Source organism: Nerophis ophidion, linkage group LG10 (genome assembly GCF_033978795.1).
Source record: "Nerophis ophidion isolate RoL-2023_Sa linkage group LG10, RoL_Noph_v1.0, whole genome shotgun sequence".
In the NCBI taxonomy this organism is placed as follows: Eukaryota; Metazoa; Chordata; class Actinopteri; order Syngnathiformes; family Syngnathidae; genus Nerophis; species Nerophis ophidion.
The window spans coordinates 21,455,979-21,472,285 of NC_084620.1; the positions used below are offsets into that span (position 1 = coordinate 21,455,979).

The 16,307-nt window shown below is 38.6% G+C and overlaps 1 protein-coding gene and 1 long non-coding RNA gene across 3 annotated transcripts in view; one reads left to right on the top strand and one right to left on the bottom strand.

Moving 5' to 3' along the window:
* The window catches only part of LOC133560376 (fibroblast growth factor 11-like), a 120,331-nt gene that overhangs the window by 59,148 nt on the left and 44,876 nt on the right, over positions 1–16,307 (bottom strand). The window lies entirely within an intron of this gene.
* On the top strand, positions 6,380–9,227 carry LOC133560377 (uncharacterized). Its single transcript, XR_009808434.1, has 3 exons — positions 6,380–6,518; positions 8,939–9,017; positions 9,107–9,227. It is a non-coding gene; the product is annotated as an uncharacterized LOC133560377 (long non-coding RNA).

A 16,307-nucleotide genomic window follows, 5' to 3' on the forward strand; every position in this document is an offset into this window, starting at 1 on the left:
CCCTTTCGCTATTTGGCGTAATTGATAAAAGCTTTTTTGAACGATGCTGCTGATTTGTTTTTTGAATTTAAAATCTGAGTCGAACTTTACCCCCAAGTTTGTCACACAGTCGCTGAGATACGGGGTCAGAATGCCGAGGTCAACGTTGGGGGAGGGAGAGGGACTTGGACCGAACAACATAACTTCTGTTTTGTCTTCATTTAGGCTCAGGAAGTTAGCTGAAAGCCAGGCTTTGATGTCGTCTAGGCAGTCAATGAGACGTTGAACCGTGTTATTTTGTGCCATGGGAAAATAGATCTGGCAATCATCACCATTAAAATGAAATGCATTACAACACCGTACTTCCTAAAAATAGAACCAAGGGGGCGAAGGTAAAGTGCAAATAAGATTGGGGCAAGGATAGAGCCCTGGGGGACCCCATGTGGTAAAGGAGCTGTAGAAGACACAAAACTGTCTATTTTTACACAGAAACTCCTGTCAGTTAGATACGACCGGAACCTGTTGAGAGCGGCGCCCTTAATACACAGTTCTCAAGACGAGTGATTAAGGTGGCGTGGTGGACGGTGTCGAACGCAGCAGACAGATCTAAAACCACCAGGACAACATATTTACCAGAATCAGTTGACAGAAGGATATCGTTAAAAACTTTTAGAAGTGCTGACTCTGTGCTGTGGAGGGCTTTGAAACCGGAGTGGAACAGCTCAGTGATGCCATTATACTCTAAGAAGGGCAACAACTGACTGTAGACAACCTTCTCTAATATTTTGGAAATGTATGGAAGATTAGAGATATGTCTAAGGTTAGAGAGGAGAGAGGGGTCGAGGCTTGGTTTTTTAAGTAGAGGTCGTACCACTGCATGTTTAAACTCTACTGGAACTATTCCAGAAGAGAGGCTACTATTGATAATGTTAAGGACACTTGATCCAATAGTAGTAAGTACCTCCTTAAACAGGCGAGGTTGGGGGGCATCTGCAGGAGTACCAGAGGGCTTCATATGACTAGCTGTGTCATCTAAAATAAAAAAGGACACCGGCTCAAACTGATGGAAAACAGAAGAGAAATGCAGAGGAACCGAAGGGTCATATGAAGGCTGGGATAAACTGTCTGTAGTTGACACAATTTTGTCAGTGAAAAAATGGAGACAATTTTCACAGAATTCAAAAGAAGCATCAAAACCAACAGATTTGGGAGCATCAATGACAGTGTTAAAAGTTGTGAACAGAACTCTGGGGTTGTTACAGTTAGAAGATATAATCTGAGATAGATATATATTCTTCTCTGCTTTTACAGTCATCTGAAAGGAAAGCAGGCTTTCTTTAAAAATGGCAAAGGACACATGCAGCCTGTCTTTGTTCCACTTTTTCTATGCTATCCTACACCTGCGCCTGGCTGCATGAGTGATGTCATTCAACCAGGGGCGTGGCTTTAGAGCGGCGGTACTTGAAAGGAGCGATCGTGTTTAGTATTTGTAAACAAATAGAGTCGAACCCAGAAACCAACTCTTTAGTATTCAGACATACAGACGCTGCAGAAATATCATCACAAAGAGTCGAAAAAATTGAGGAGAACAGAGCAGGAGACGAAGAACTAAACATGTGAGAGCGTTGAGGCGGAGCGCAAAATTTAACCGGACACTGAGTGGGAATATCAAACAGGATCATCATATGATCAGAGAACACAGTGTCGCAAATGTCCAAGTTAAAATCACACAAACAATACGAGAGCACTAAATCGAGTGTATGCCCGCGTTCATGTGTGGAACTACACACAGACTGTACAAAGTTAAATGAGTCGATTACATGCAGGAAGCTTCTGGAAAGTGACTTTTCTGGACAGCAGGTGTGGATATTAAAGTCACCCACAATAACGACACGATCATATTTGGGCAGGTTTCAGCCAGAAGTTCAGAAAAGTCAGTTATAAAGTCTTTGTGTTACTTGGGTGGTCATTAGACGACGACAGACAGGACAACATCAGAAAGACCCAGTTCAAGCATGCACAGTTCGAAGCTTGAAAAGGAGGATTTTAGGCAGATCTGACAGCATTTTAAGTCATTTTTAAAAACGACTACTAATCCTACTCCTTTTCGACCCTTTTCGACGGGGCGACCGCGGACAATTAAAGTAGGAACACTCCAGAAGCAGAAGTTAATTAAGTGGGCCGGACTCACCGGCTCTCAGCCATGTTTCTGTCACACAGAGGAAGTCAAGTCCGCGGGAAGTAAAGAAATATCTGTCAGGATAAACCTTTTGTTTGTCAAAGATCTTGCGTTCACAAAACCGAACCTGGCGGGGGAAAGCACGTCCAAGGCCGCAGCTAATCCAGGTGGGGCCCGACACACAGCCCGCAGGTGGCGGGAATCCACCCCGCGCCTCCGGGGGCGGGGACAGCTGGAGCAATGGCGGCAAGCCTCATTCTCCAGACCAATGATAGGATCAAGCCAGGAACCGGATACCCCACTATTCCTCCTTCGGGAAGCCACGGGAAGCCAGGCCAGGAGTGCCCTAACTTTCACCAGCTGGCCGCCACGTTTACTGCGGCACCGGAGACGCTTCCGCCGGGGGAGAGGAGCCACAAAGCAGGAAAGGAAGGCAGGAATCCGGCCAGGTGAAAAAACCGACTGGGACGTCGAAAAACCAACGTCGAAGTTAATCATTTCAGTGGGAGAGGGGCAAAGATCCAACAGTGTTTGGCGGTTATACACAAGCAGTGAGCTGACAAAGACGGAAATAGACGCAAACAACACAAAAACAAACAGCGCTGACAGCGAGAGACGGTAGGCCAAAGCACATACTGGCGCCATCTTGGAAACAAAAAATAACAAAGTTTACCAGTGTGAATGTTAAGTATCTGGTCTTTGCAGTGTATACAATTGAATAGAGGTTGAAAAGGATTTCCGAATCATTGTATTTAGTTTTAATTTACGATTTACACAAGGCACCAACTTCACTGGTTTTGTCTTTTGTAGAAGACATCAAAGATTTTAGACCAAAAGCCTCTTCACTGTCTTAGTAAGTAAAATGTTTCAGACTTGGATCGCGATTAAATGTTTTTGGATGTGTGTTTTGTTTTAAAGGTTTTCAATGAGTTTGAACTTTGGTCACTACAGGTTTGTATACAGAAGAAAACCAACTGTCACACACATCGCTGCAGTTGTTCTGACCTCAAGATCTAGATTGCCAATTGTGCAACAGGGAAGTGCACCAAAACATAGGCAAGCTCGACAATTACAGCAAAGCAAGGAAATACAAAGCAGCATAACAAATACAAACCCCGTTTCCATATGATTTAGGAAATTGTGTTGGATGTAAATATAAACGGAATACAATGATTTGCAAATCATTTTCAACCCATATTCAGTTGAATATGCTACAAAGACAACATATCTGATGTTCAAACTGATAAACATTTTTTTTTTTTTGCAAATCATTATTAACTTTAGAATTTGATGCCAGCAACACGTGACAAAGAAGTTGGGAAAGGTGGCAATAAATACTGATAAAGTTGAGGAAAGCTCATCAAACACTTATATGGAGCATCCCACAGGTGTGCAGCCTAATTGGGAACAGTTGGGTGCCATGATTGGGTATAAAAGCAGCTTCCATGAAATGCTAAGTAATTCACAAACGAGGATGGGGTGAAGGTCACCAATTTGTAAGCAAATTTTCGAACAGTTTTAGAACAACATTTATCAACCAGCTATTGCAAGGAATTTAGGGATTTTACCATCTACGGTCCGTTAAATCATCAAAAGGTTCAGAGAATCTGGAGAAATCACTGCACGTAAGCGATTATTACGGACCTTTGATCCCTCAGGCGGTACTGCATCAAAAACCGACATCAGTGTGTAAAGGATATCACCACATGGGCTCAGGAACACTTCATAAAACCAATGTCAGTAACTACAGTTGGTCGCTACATCTATAAGTGCAAGTTAAAACTCTACTATGCAAAGCCAAACCCATTTATCAACAAAACCCTGAAACGCCGCCGGCTTCACTGGGCCCGAGCTCATCTTAGATGGACTGATGCAAAGTGGAAAGGTGTGGTCTGACGAGTCCACATTTCAAATTATATTTGGAAACAGAGGACGTGGTGTCCTCCAGAACAAAGAGGAAAATAACCATTTGGATTGTTATAGGTGCAAAGTTCAAAAGCCAGCATCTGTTATAGTATGGGGGTGTATTAGTGCCCAATGCATGGGTAACTTACACATCTATGAAGGCACCATTAATGCTGAAAGGTCCATACAGGTTTTAAAGCAACATATGTTGTCATCCAAGCAACGTTATCATGGACGCCCCTGCTTATGCCAAGACAATGCCAAGCCACGTCTTACAACAGAGTGGCTTCGTAGTAAAAGAGTCCAGACCTGTCCCCCATCGAAAATGTGTGGTGCATTATTAAGCATAAAATACGACAGCGGAGACCCCGGACTGTTGAACGACTGAAGCTCTACATAAAACAAGAATGGGAATGAATTCCACTTTCAAAGCTTCAACAATTAGTTTCCTCAGTTCCCAAACATTTATTGAGTGTTGTTAAAAGAAAAGGTGATGAAACACAGTGGTGAACATGCCCTTTCCCAACTACTTTGGCCCGTGTTGCAGCTATGAAATTCTAAGTTAATTATTATTTGAAAAAAAAATAAAGTTTTTTAGTTTGAACATCAAATATATTGTCTTTGTAGTGCATTCAATTGAATATGGGTTGAAAAGTATTTGCAAATCATTGTATTCCGTTTATATTTACATCTAACACAATTTCCCGACTCATATGGAAACGGGGTTTGTACTTCTATAAAACTGTTAAAAAACATATGTTGTACTTGCAAATATCTAACGATCCAGCCCCGACTGAAATGTGAGGCAGGCATGCTGTGTATAGCTCTCTGATTAGCGATCAGATGCAGGTGAGTGTCCTGATTGCTAATCAGAGACAGGTAAGGGTGACAGCGCTCAGTCCAGAGTGTTAGAGCCAAACAAGAAGTGTTACTAAATTAGGGGGCTGAAAAATAAGTGAACACATAAATAAGGAAATACACACATAAGTCAGATCTGATGTAACAGGTCGTGACACCAACAATCGAGTCAATACAAGAAAACCAAACATGGCCCATTGTATCGTCCAGCATAGTAGGACTACGTTTAGTCAAAAGTCATGCTCACAGGCATGGAAAATGCTACTAACACATATTGGAAACTGTGTCAACCACCCAACCTTTAAAAAGCACTTGAACAGTGGTTAAAGATAAACTAGTACTGTACGCATGTGTAATGGGCACGCTTAGTCGATAACCTTATGTTGACTTATTTTTATTGCTAATATCTATTTTAAGTTGTCTTGTAATGTATGTATACTGATGTCTGTATAGGTATGTTTTTTAATGGTGCCTGCCTTAAGATAGAAGATTAAATGTAGCTATCTTAGCTAATTCTGGCATATTTGTTGTGATGCAGATAGTTATTCAATTAGACTCAATGACTGACTGACTGATAGGGATGCGTATTTTTCACATTTAAACCGATATCGTGCCAATCTCCCAGTACTTGGAAATTGCTACCAGTACTCCACGGTACCAATTAAAATCATTTTATTTTTATTTAACAGTGAATAATAAACTGATAAAATCTGTGCTGTACAGTTGGTATATAAGGTTTTCTCACACTTCTGAGTCTCATTTGCAAGTATTATTTTGGAGGGGGGCGTGGTCCGCAGGCCTGCCACGGAGCGGTGTGTGTAAGTCCCGGCCTCGAAGAAAGCGGCAGGTGAGTAGATTGCACAGCTGGGACTTGTTATCTAATCACCTGTCGACCTTATTAGCAGCAGCCAGAACAAGACACGTGGTGGGAGTGGGAGCTAGAGAGCGAGAAAGACACTCGCTGGAGAGCACAATGGAGAGCAAGAGAGACGAAGACTGAAAAGTCGAGTGCGGTTGCCGCAGAGTGGATTCAATAAAAACATTATTGTAAACAGAATACCGGGCTCTCGTGCCAGTGTGTGGTGGTCAGGGCACTGCCACAATTATATAGTAGACTTTGATTGCAGTTGCATTTTAAATATGTAGATGGCAGTCATGTGTAGACTACGGTGTGTTGCCGAGCCAGGAAGTAGTTTTGCTATAAAGCGGACTGTGCCAGTTCAGTCTTATGTTAAGCCCTACAATGTTGTACTGTTAGTATTGTATTTATTACACAGTAGTTGTTTGATGCACCCCAAAAAATGATTCAAGCCCTTCTTAGATGTGACACATTTGTTATTGTTGAATTTATTCAAAAACATCTACTTTTAAAATATACACATATATATTTAGTCAGTGAAACATAACATTTCTCATAATTGATCCTATGGGATTGATTTAATGTTGATCAAGTCAAAATAAATGAGTTCAGAACTTTAAGCCCCCTTTTGCGCATGCGCATATCATCTTCGCGGGCATTACTAATTAGCATAACGTCTTCCTGCAGGAGCGCACCGCATCAGCAGGAACCGAGAAGCAGTTTGGAGTTCGGTCTTTGGTAAGTATTCTTTTTTTTTTTATATAGCTGTAGTACTGTAGACTGTACCGCTGGTGTATTCAGTGCTTTATACCACATTTCGTGAATTGTTTGTGGGGGCGAGCTTTACATTTAAAGTCTGATTTTGCATGCTAGCTTGGTATTTTCCAGAATGGGCACTATTCTAATAGTCCACACATGAACACGGCAGTCGGAAAACTGCAAGATGGTTGTGAGGTGAAGGAACTTTCCCTCACTATTACATAATTCAGGCCGGGATGAATGTGAGGAGCAGCATGAGCGGGGAAGATTATTGACGCGACAGTCGGACAGAAATGCATGCAATAATCTTCCTCGTCACGCTGCTGTTTAATGCTGGTACAATCTGATCTCAATCATTGTCATCATTTTGATGTGATATATGCTAATTATCTTTATTCTCTATTTCAGGATTATGAATGTGGCAGTGAAAAAAATGCAGTTTGGAACTATTGATTGATTGATTGATACTTTTATTAGTAGATTGCACAGTGCAGTACATATTCCGTACAATTGACCACTAAATGGTAACACCCGAATAAGTTTTTCAACTTGTTTAAGTCGGGGTCCACGTTAATCAATTCATGGTACAAATATATACTATCAACATAATACAGTCATCACACAAGTTAATCATCATAGTATGTACATTGAATTATTTACATTATTTACAATCCGGGGGGTGGGATGAGGAGCTTTGGTTGATATCAGAACTTCAGTCATCAACAATTGCATCAACAGAGAAATGTGGACATTGAAACAGTGTAGGTCTTACAGTAGGATATGTACAGCCAGCAGAGAACATAGTGAGTTCAGATAGCATAAGAACAAGTATATACATTAGAAGTACATTTGAGTTGTTTATAATCCGGGGAGATGGTATGTGAATGGAGGAGGGTATTAGTAAAGTGTTGAAGTTGCCTGGAGGTGTTGTTTTAGAGCGGTTTTGAAGGAATATAGAGATGCACTTACTTTTATACCTGTTGGGAGTGCATTCCACATTGATGTGGCATAGAAAGAGAATGAGTTAAGACCTTTGTTAGATCGAAATCTGGGTTTAACGTGGTTTGTGGAGCTCGCCCTGGTGTTGTGGTTATGGCGGTCATTTACGTTAAGGAAGTAATTTGACATGTACTTCGGTATCAAGGAGGTGTAGCGGATTTTATAGACTAGGCTCAGTGCAAGTTGTTTTACTCTGTCCTCCACCCTGAGCCAGTCCACTTTGGAGAAGTGGGTTGGATTGAGGTGTGATCTGGGGTGGAGGTCTAAAAGTAACCGGATTAGCTTATTCTGGGATGTTTGGAGTCTAGATTTGAGGATTTTGGAGGTGCTGGGGTACCAGGAGGTAGCAGGTATTTGTTGTTGCAGCCTTTTAGGCAGACTTATGGGCATTTAAGGGGCAGTTATCACTATCCATGTCCATATACAGATTACCAATGGAGTAAGCTACTAAATCATACATACAAAGTTCATAGTTCATGGTCAACAACAAACTCCCAAAACAGCCGAAGTAGCTACATTCAAGTGTCATGTGTGCACATGCAAAGACCTAACAACAGAAATTGATTATTTTCAACACATAAATCAACATCTGAGGCGTAATGAAACGGTCCATGTATGATTTTAGGTTGCTCATTTAAAACAAATGTATACAGTACATTAAGACACACAAAAATAGGAAACACAACCAACATTCATCGATACATTTTAAAGCTAATGTTGTCAGCACAGGAAGTCAGGTGCAGTAGTCAGACAAATCTGAAGCTGGGCCAATAGTCTGTCGATACAGATCATGAATTTAAAACACATATTTGTGATGATGCAACATAATTAAACCTACAAATATCTATTGAACAGGGAATTGCTTGCATTTTATTAAAATTTGAAAATATTGCTCATATTCTAAAGTCAGTTGTTGATGAGGTGAGGTCCTTTCTGAATTTCACTACATATTAAGTACAGCATCTTGGCCTGTCAAAAAAGCTTTAGTTTCAGATGTATTTCAGCATCATAAACTACAAGTTCAAGAGTCACTAACTGATGAGCTTGTCCACTGTCCTATGCCAATCTAATCAATTAGGCGTAGCTATAGTGAAGGACAGCCCCCTTGCTGCTGCGTATAAACGTTAACAGGACTACACATCTCAAACGTAAACTACTATACATCTCACTTTTCTGTTTTAGAGCCAGTTGAGTACATGCTAGATGCCCAGTGGAATAAGGCCAAGGCAAAGCTGCAGCCAACATCTAGAAAGCGAGGAAAGCTGAAATTTACTACATACCACTGCAGCCAAAAGGCGAAACCACAGAAAGCTTAGAAAGTGGCTTTGTTGTCAGAAAAAAAAAAAGTGTAACAATGAAGTGTTGATAAAAGCAAAAATGGCATAAAACTTCTCCCACAGACGACGAGAGGTCGTTGAACAGAGGCCTATGATGGAGGAAATCAGAAACCAGTGACCTGCCCTGTTCCAGCAGAGTGAAGTAAGTTAACTTGTATTTTTTATGTATTGATATTTAACTGTAAGAAAAGGGCACATTTTTCTAAATACATTTGATTGAATATTTTTCAGATTAATGAGGAGTTCTTGCAGATCACTACAAAGCCACTGCAGTCAAAATGTATAAAAATCTGGACCACATTTTATTCAAGCTGATGCAGATCTTCAAAAGCAAAAGTGAAGTGAAGGGGCAACGAATCAAAGTATATATATATATATATATATATATATATATATATATATATATATATATATATATATATATATATATATATATAAGCTGTATTGGTTTATTTAGTTTTCTTTACACACTCTCATCAACTTGCCCCTCTCCCTGTGTCACTGTTGCACCAATATTTAGCTAAATTCTGTTTTGATTTTTCACCCCTGCTTTAGTGTGATGACATTGACATCAGGATGGAGCGCATCCTGAGAAGCCTTGTTATCTACCTCAATGAAGATCCAGACACTTTCTTCAAGGAATATCTGGTAAGTTAATAGTTTGTGTTACACAGTAGCATGAAATTGTGTTTCCCATTCTTACTTACATTTACTGTGGTCCTTTGAGCTCAACACACTACAACTTTTTGAATAACTGGAATTTTGTAAACAATAGGACTCTTTGAATTTTATTTTTTGTTTGGAATCACTGGTAGGTGCAAGAAAAGACAGAGTCAGAGTCTCCTAAGCTGGTAGTGGCAAACGGGCAGAGGTCCTGTGGAGTATAACAGCTATTTCTGTCCCAGAGGTCCATCTCTATTGGGATCCAGTTGCCTAAAGCAGTGGTTCTCAACCTTTTTTCAGTGATGTACCCCCTGTGAATTTTTTTGAAATTCAAGTACTCCCTAATCAGAGCAAAGTATTTTTGGTTGAAAAAAAGAGATGAAGCAGTAAAATACAGCACTATGTCATCAGTTTCTGATTTTTTTTAATTGTATTGGAGTGCAAAATATTGCTCATTTGTAGTGGCCTTTCTTGAACTATTTGGGAAAAAATATATAAAAATAACTAAAAACTTGTTGAAAAATAAACAAGTGATTCAATTAGAAATAAAGATTTCTACGCATAGAAGTAATCATCAACTTAAAGTGCCCTCTTTAGGGATTGTAATAGAGATCCATCTGAATTCTTGAACTTCATTCTAAGCATTTCTTCACAAAAAAAGAAATCTTTAACATCAATATTTATGAAAAAATATTGCTGTCAACACTGAATATTGCATTGTTGCAGTTCATTTCAAAGTTTATGAACTTACATTCATATTTTGTTGAAGTATTATTCAATAGATATACTTTTGCATTGTTGATATTTTTAGAATATTTAAAAAAAAATCTCACGTACCCCTTGGCATACCTTCAAGTACCCCCAGGGGTACGCGTACCCCCATTTGAGAACCACTGGTCTAAAGGATCATGTTGCAGCAATTGCATTATGTTCATGACTGCTTGCTGAAGTTATTTACGGGCCAATTTCAAACATTGTATTATATATATATATATATATATATATATATATATATATACACAGGTGCTGGTCATATTATTAGAATATCATGAAAAAGTTGATTTATTTCATTAATTCCATTTAGAAAGTCAAACTTGTTCAATGTATACATTCATTCCAAACAGACTGATACATTTCAAGTGTTTTTTGCCAAAAAGGAGATGATTATAGCCCGACAACCAATGAAAACCCTACATTCAACATCTCAGAAAATTAGAATATGGTGAAAAGGTCAGATATTGAAGACACCTGGTGCCACACTCTAATTAGCTAACTAACTCAAAACACCTGAAAAAGCCTTTAAATGGTCTCTCGTTTTGATTCTGTATGACACACAATCATGGGGAAGACTGCTGACTTGACAACTGTCCAAAAGATGACCATTGATACTTTAAAAAAGGAGGGCAAGACACAAAAGGTCATTGCCAAAGAGGTTGGATGTTCCCAGAGCTCTGTGTCCAAGCACATTGATAGAGAGGCGAAGGGAAGACAAAGATGTGGGAGAAAAAAGTGTACAAGCAAGAGGGATAACCGCGCCCTGGAGGGGATTGTCAAACAAAACCGATTCAAAAATGTGGGGGAGATCCACAAAGAGTGGACTGCAGCTGGAGTCAGTGCTTCAAGAACCACCACGCACCGACGTATGCAAGATATGGGCTTCAGCTGTCGCATTCCTTGTGTAAAGCCACTCTTGAATAAGAGACAACGTCAAAAGCGTCTCGCCTGGGCTCAAGACAAAAAGGACTGGACTGCTGCTGAGTGGTCCAAAGTTATGTTTTCAGATGAAAGTAAATTTTGTATCTTCTTTGGAAATCAAGGTCCCAGAGTCTGGAAGGAGACAGGAGAGGCACAGAATCCACGTTGCCTGAGGTCCAGTGTCAAATTTCCACAATCGGTAATGGTCTGGGGTGCCATGTCATCTGCTGGTGTTGGTCCACTGTGTTTCCTGAGGTCTAGGGTCAATGCAACAGTCTACCAGGAAGTTTTAGAACACTTTATGCTGCCTGCCGCGGACCAATTTTATGGAGGTGAAGATTTCATTTTCCAACATGACTTGGCACCTGCACACACTGCCAAATCTACCAGTACCTGGTTTAAGGACCATGGTATCCCTGTTCTTGATTGGCCTGCAAACTCACCTGACCTTAACCCCATAGAAAACCTATAGGGTATTGTGAAGCAGAAGATGCGAGATGCCAAACCCAACAATGTTGAAGAGCTGAAGGCCACTATTAAAGCAACCTGGGCTCTCATAACACCTGAGGAGTGCAACAGACTGGTGGACTCCATGCCACGCCGTATTGCTGCAGCAATTCAGGCAAAAGGAGCTGCAACTAAGTATTGATTGCGGTACATGCTGAAACTTTCCATGTTCATACTTTTCAGTTGGCCCACATTTCTAAAAAATATTTTTTGGTACTAGTCGTAACTAATATTCTAATTTTCTGAGATACTGAATTTGGGATTTTCAGTAATTGTCAGTACTAATCATCAAAATTTAAAGAAATGAACATTTCAAATATATCACTGTGTGTAATGATTTGATATAATATGTAAGTTTCACGTTCTGAATATAATTACTGAAATAAATCAACTTTTTCATGATATTCTAATAATATGAACAGCACCTGTATATATATATATATATATGTATATATATATATATATATATATATATATATATATATATATACATATATATATATATATATATATATACATATATATATATATATATACATATATATATATATATATACATATATATATATATATATGTATATATATATATATATATGTATATATATATATATATATATATATGTATATATATATATATATATATATATATATATATATATATATGGTTAATTTTCCAATCACGTTTAACTCATTATACATAAATGATTGATTTGACAAGCAATGAGGACTTAAAAAAAAAAAAAGCTAATTCATTTTCTGCTAGAGGTGTTCAGCATTTTACCTAACACAAGTGTTCTGTTTTTGTGTTGTTGTACAGGCCTCTGCCACTGAGGATGCAGAAAGGGACATTGTCCTCACAGTCATGGGGATATACAGTACATAATCTTTGGAGATGGCGATAGGCAGCCAGAAGATGTTGGAGTTACTATCAAAGGCATCAAAGTCCTCATGGGGATCATAATGATGTTCGGGCTCATATATGCTTGATCTAAGTTTTCCCGACAACTTCAAGTACACATTTGAGTTTTTCCAGAAGACCCTCATGAACCAGGATGGGCACAAACTGAACACAATGATACAGCAGCTGAAAATCAAGTTGTTTGCATGAGAGGTGAACACTTGTTGACAAAGTTCATTATCGAATCTTTTTTTTTGGGTTGTATTGTTTTTGCCTTCATTTTCACCCCCTTTAAAGACAATCTGTGATCTAAAATCTTTTGAACTTGAGAATTAGAGAATTGACAATGTTTCAGGGAAGAAGAGGCTGTTTACTGAACTGCTGGAAGTACACGATCAACATATGCAATGCAGTCATGGGGAGTGGAGAGCAATTTCGGGGGGTTTAGACTGGATGAACTTTACCTCCCCGTTTTATCTCTGAGTGTGACTACCCTCCACACTTCACACATCCATTTATCTCCTCCATTTCATCACTCAACTCAGGATAAATGGATTAAATTTGATTCAAGATTTAGGAATTTTTTTCTTTTTTTGAATAGCTAGTACTGTTCTCATGTTTTGTTTACACTTGTTTACATTCAAAGGATATTTGCTACAAGCGTCCCATTAATATTTGATTCCTGGTCTGTGAATGTTAAGTTTTTCTTATTTATTTGTGTTTGTTGCCAATTTGATCCATGGGAATTTTGTATTTGCCTTGTTTTCTTTTCTTTACTGAATGCAGCTGGGATAGGCTCCAGACCTCCCCGCAACCCCAAAAGGGACAAGCGGTAGAAAATGGATGGATGGAACTCTAGTACATTAAGGCTAATGGTTACATTATCACAGTTCCGCAGGACTCAAATGTGTTTTTGCAGTTTCCTTTGTGGTGCTGAGTGTTAAATTTACACCACTTTGAGCTATTTTGGAGAACCGTTTCTCGCAAAGTTTGTCTAAAGTTATTTAAGAAAGGGTAAAACTGTTTCTTGGTGTTTTATATCTAAGACTGAGCTCTGTGTACTTTTTATCAAGTACATTTGACATCTTTGTTAATATAAAACTAAGTTCTTGGTCTCTGTTGGTACGCAAATCTGACATCTTTATGTAAAATTTACTTCTTGATGTTTTGTTTTCACTCAAACGCAACATTTTGATTTGTGTTTGCAAGTAACTTTGACATCTTCTGGTGTTATATTCAAGATTGTTGAAAAAAGGATTATTCTACATTAAAAGTACCAACCAGGTGTTGTCTGATGTGTTTTTATGGCATCAAGGGTGATTTTTAGCTTGCTTAATTTCCAATCAATTTTGAGTTGGGCACATATTAATCAATTTCACTTAGTAACCAAAATCATTTCATTTTAGCTGTATTTGTTAAACATTAGTCTGACAAATGTAAATAAAATTTGCTTAATTATTGCAATAACTTTAGTTTGGCTTTATTTTTCTAAAAATTAGTTGGATTAACTTATTTTTATTGTATTGTGAGAATGTACTAATTTTGAGTTGGGGCAACATATATTTGTTGGATGGAAATCCTGCCCTCATTTTAATTGAGTTCATCCAATGAGTCATTTTTTTTGATTATGGTAAATTGCATCTTAGTTGTAGTTTTAATTATTAGCGGTGTTAAATTTGCAATGTAAAATTGCTAGTACTAATCAGTAATATATAGAAATAGAAAGTGGAGCCTTTTTTTGAGCTTTGGTATCAGGTATACTTGCTTTGTTGGCTTGGAAGATTGCAACATTACTTAAAGGCAGTTTGACTGAGTTTTTGTTGATTGCTGCTTGAGTGCCTGTTTGGTGATTGTAGTTTGTAACTGGACGTGACATAAATCAATCAATCAATCAATCAATGTTTATTTATACAGCCCTAAATCACACGTTTCTCAAAGGGCTGCACAAACCACAATGACATCCTCGGTAGAGCCCACATAAGGGCAAGGAAAAACTCACCCCAGTGGGACATCGGTGACAGTGACAAATATGACTATAAGAAACCTTGGAGAGGAATCCCACCCTCTCCAGGGGACCAAAAGCAATGGATGTCGAGCGGGTCTAACATGATATTGTGAAAGTCCAATCCATAGTGGATCTAACATAACATCATGTACGAAATAAATTAGGTCTATACCTCCAAACTTACCGAATTCGGTACTCATTCCTACTGACTGAACTGTGTGTTAGGGTGCAGCATCAGGAACTTTTATATGGCTTATTAAAAATGATTTATGTGATTTTAATGTAGGCCTGAATAAAATATATTAAATGCCCGGTTCCCCATAGCGCGTGCGCGTACGCGCGTGTGTGCGTGCGTGTGCGTCTGTGTGTGTGTGTGTGTGTGTGTGTGTGTGTGTGTGTGTGTGTGTGTGTGTGTGTGTGTGTGAGACACTCTGATAAAGATGGATGAGGTGCAGCTAATCCTGCACGGGAGCATTGCACCTTTGCATCTGTGACCTCTGACCCCCTATGCGATGCCGACAGTAGCGGGGTCCTTGTCCCACTGTGCATTAATTAATGACCAATTTCTGCAGACACACAAGCGCACACGCACACACACACGCACACACACACACACACACACACACACACGCACACACACACACACGCACACACACACACACACACGCACACACACAAACAAGTGTAGATTTTAACTTGCCAAAGCAAATGCGCCTGACAGAGCATGCAGCCATTTGTACAGTACAGTGCAGCCCATATAGTTCTGGCACACATGAGTTTTAATTGTTTTTATGTCATAATTAGTGCTAGTAATTGATCATTTAAAAACAAATCAGATTAATCATACTTGTGAATTTGGATTAATCATTAATAATCACAGGTTATCACTATTTTGCATTATTTAAATTAACTTAAAAAGACCAGTTTTTGGAGACAAATGCAATTGTATTGTTAGAACCAACATATAAATATTAAATAATAAAAAATATGTTACTTGACTGCTTGTTATTTATTTTTGTCAAACTTGGTAACATATTTATCTAAAGTCCAATCAGTAGGGGTGCTCAAAAAACTCTATTCACATCCTAATTACGATTCTTATGTATTTTGACTCTATATTAATTAATCATTTTAAAAAATTGATTAAAAAAGATATGTATCATTATTTTTATTTTTTTAAGAATATATTTTTAAAAATACGATTTTAGGCCATCTGCATGCTTACTTGCTGCGTGTAAACATCATACGCCAGGAGCCAAATATTTTTTTGTAAACTGTAAACTGTTTTTAAAACATTTTATTATACTTATTATACCGATAATACATTGCGAGAATCATCCTTTGGAGTGAATTGCGCTCATTATGTATTTTTAACTAGATACTATATGTGCAATATTCTTGTAGTCAGTCAAAACTATTTTATTTTTTTTCGTGTGTATAATAATGTTTTTTACGTCCTGACGGTTTCGGCGGGTCAGGGAAATTGTTTTTGAAAGTTTCATGACCCGGTAAGCTGTTTTTAGACAAGTAACACCAGGAAGCTATGACACCAGTGGCCAAGGCTGGAGTGCCAGCCAAAACTGCCAGCAGGTGAGAGACATCACACAAAAAAATAAACTTAGTCTTAACACGAGGATATTGCACCCATTGCGAGAACCGGTTTG